The sequence below is a fragment of the Chenopodium album genome, chromosome 6 (assembly GCF_948465745.1).
Source record: "Chenopodium album chromosome 6, dcCheAlbu1.1, whole genome shotgun sequence".
NCBI lineage: Eukaryota > Viridiplantae > Streptophyta > Magnoliopsida > Caryophyllales > Amaranthaceae > Chenopodium > Chenopodium album.
The window spans coordinates 8,775,632-8,779,480 of NC_137839.1; positions in this window are offsets into that span (position 1 = coordinate 8,775,632).

Sequence of the window (3,849 nt, forward strand, 5' to 3'; positions counted from 1 at the left end):
AAGCGGGATGGCATTCTCTAGCTTGCAGAAGGTCATCAAAACAGCGAAGTCGCAACAAATCGGTTACTTTCAGAGGCGTGAGCTCGACGGTGCAAGATACGCGTTTCTTAACTCTTTTATCTGTTTAACTAATGCTAGTTTTGCAGGTATTTGGCGTTACAAGAGTGATTTAGGATCGCAGAACGTTCTGAGTCATTCTCCGTCCCTATCGCTACTTTGACTTTTGTTTTCGAAACTTGCGTTTCTCCAAACTCAGTCAAAGTGGGGGCTTCTGTAGACACCCGTTTGTGTCTCCCCAAAACCAAACCAGTGATGAGTACCTTTCACGTCAAATCATAATCGAATGAAGTGAAAGTGTGGAAAGTCTAGTGTTGCGGATAGTTTTAATTCTTTTCTCTTCTCTCTGTTTTTGAAAACTTATTTTAAGAAAAAAAACCAAACTTATTGGTTGGTCCATGATATGGGTCCAATAGTAGTGTAGTTGGATGGGGCTTGACAATAGCTTTCCAACGATATATTATAAGCCCAATTCCGATGAATATTGAGGAAGTTATAGCCAAATTACTGAACTGGGCCCGGTTTGAGCTTTATATACGGCCCAATGATCTTGGGGAGGGCCTAATATGATTTATCATTCCTAATGCAATTAGAAATGGTTTTAGTCTTCTAGATTCTTCTAGAAGGTTCTTTTCATTCTTAATTCAATTAGCATTGATAAATTGACTTTTGTTGACTTTTTAGAGTTTTAATCAAAATCAAATAGCATTTTCGAGGAAATTATATGATTTTATCCTCTAGTACGGCAAACTTATCTGATTTTCGAAAACGCGTTAAAACCAGGCTTGGCGCCTGACCCCAGGCATTGGCGCCTGGCGCTAACCATTGGCGCCTGGCGCTAGTGTTGGTGCCTGGCACCAGTTAGCCAGGGTTTGCGCCAGCTCTGTTTTTCGTGCGTCAGGCTCTGTTTTGTTTATTTTATCTTTTTGGCTGATTTTCTCTATAAATAACGTATTAAAACCTCCGTTTCCATTAACCAACAACCAATTCTCACGAATATTCACTTACAATTAGTTTTCAATTCTCTAATTCTCTCATTCATTCATCAATTCTTTCTTTCTCTTTTCTAAAAATTGCTTTTCGCATACAAAATTCCGCATTCACAAGATCTAGAAACACCTAGCCATATTCGAAGTTGCCTTCGCTCTAGACGTGAAAGGTTTAATTTCTGAGGGTTTGGTCCCAAATCTCTCTTTCAATTATTTAATTTAATTGTTTGTTTATTATTTTTCTTGAAGTTACTAACGTGTGTATTTTGTTATTAGAAAGAGGTACGAAGCATCAAAGTAAGTGCTTTAATGGTTTTAATTGATATTATGATGTAGAAATCATGTTTACATTGTTATTATGATATTCCTAGTATCATGTCTAGGGTAATTTTAATATTAAATATGATTGTTACGATGCTTCCTATGTTATTCCTAATATTTATTCATGTTAGTATCATGTTAGGGTTAAAGATTTGATTTTTACTGCTTAGTGACATGCTAGGGTTTGTTATTAATCTTGTTAGTATCATGCCTAGGATCTTGCTATTATTATTATGATTTAATGTTAACATGAACATGATTATGATTATAATTATTATGATGATTATTATTATTATTATTATTATTATTATTATTATTATTATTATTATTATTATTTTGATAATGATTATTTTATTTATGATTATTATTGTTTTGATTATGATTATAATTTTATGATGATTATTATTATTATTATTTTATTATGTTGCTTGATAATATTTTTATTTATTGCTTGATCACGCCTTTTATGCATGTTTAAAGGGAATTGGTACTTGTAATCACGCTTAATAAGATAATTAATAATCTTGTTTAGGGTTAATTATGATTATAATTTCAAGTGATTGCCAATAATAGTTTATTTGTGCATTAAATTCAACCAACATAGATAAACAGGTTTAGGGTTAATCCTATTGATTGCATGTTAATCAGAAAGCGCACATGAATACGATCAGAATAAAGTAGAGGCCTATTATTAGAGCAGGTTCAATCTTTTTTAGGTTGGATTTGTACCTTCATCCCCGAACCCTTATTTGGTTCAAGACCTTATGGAGTTGACGATCTCTAGGATCGTTAAGGGGTGTAACCTTCACCTCGTGAACGGTTTACAAGTTCCTAAAAAACTTGTTGGCGACTCTTTTGCTCTATCTTCTTCCCTTTTGGACGCCACCGTACTTTAGTGTATGATCACATTGGGGTTCAAGCTAGTGGGATTAAAGCTTGAAATTATTCCCCACATTAAGGCACCAATTATCCAATTGGTAAGGCCTATTTGAGATATGTTGAAAAACAGAGTCCTCAAAAATGATAGCAGCATGGTCTGAAACAAGAATAGGTTGGTTGAGCAACCTACTTTCTGGGTAGTTTGTAAACCAGGTGGAAGTCATGTAGGAGCGATCCAGACGTTGGAGAATGATTTGACCCCCCTCCCGATTATTAGTCCAAGTAAACGGAGGGCCTTTGAATGGCGTGGAGAAAAGACTTGATTTTAGACGAAAATCAATAAAGGATTCCCACCCTCTAATAACAGCAGAACCACCTAATCTATCAGAGTGATGTTCGATTTGATTAATATCTCCAATAATCAAAGTATTAGGTGCTATGGCTAATAAGTCTAAAATTAATCCCCAAACTTGGGGTCGATCTTCTAGTACTGGAGCTCCATAAACAAACATCACACACTTATATATTTCATTAGGAGTCTTTACATTACAAAGGATAACATTAGAGGAGCAAAAAACACAAGAGACAACTTCCGCGCCATACGCAAAAACAACTAGACCACCACTAGTACCTAAGGCATCCGAGCCCTTCACAAAACTAGGATTAGAACAACCTAGCAAACTAGAAACAACCGACACAGACACTTTAGTTTCACTAAGAAACAAAAAGTTAGGCTTGTACTTATGTAACAACCAAAAAACATAAGGGAGCTTGGGTGAGTTATTGTCATTTAGACCCCGACAATTCCAAGATGTAACAATCATGGGCACCTTGGGAGCTGTGAAGGGCCAGCCGCCAAACCAAAATTCACACAAGTAGCAGAAGACATAGAACCCGCAAATGAAGTAGCATTCGAGCTAGTGGCATTACCAAAGGAAGCAGCAAGACCCTCCATTTTTTGGTATTTAAGAGTGGAAGAAAGCCAAGCATCTGTAACCTTCCTTTTGCGGCTAGAACGAACCGTGCCTGCCTTATTGAATTCGGCATTCAAAAAGGACGATGAAGATGAGCCATAGAAGCCCAAGTGCTTAGCAGCCGAGACATCCGAGTAACATTTTTCTTGTGGCACAGAAAGTGTAGGTGAAGGAGGAAAAAACAAATAGCCGCCCTTGTTGTATAAATTAAGAGCTTTTATTTTCCTTCTTTTTTGATACCAAGTGGAGCCTGCATATCCGAAAAAGGGGAGTTGATCGTAGGACCTGCACCGAGTAAAAGGGCCTTGGCGACTTCGCTTTTTATCACAGCCCGTCTGTTTTGAATGCGGGAACTATGTTGCTTAAGCTGTGGGCTTAAAGGCCTGCCCTGCATGGACTTGGTAAGCAGAAGTAACACACTGTGAGTCCACATGTTCATTAATTGATAGCGTTGCAAAGAGACTCAGCACATCTAAGTCCATGGGAATAGAAAAATCAGAGTCTACAGTTGAGATATCAGAGCTAAAATTCGAAGGAATATCAGAGCTTGCATTCGAGCTTTCAGACAATAAGCTATCTTCCAATGGAGCAGACATACGAAAACCCCCAGCTGACTGAGCAGCTGCACG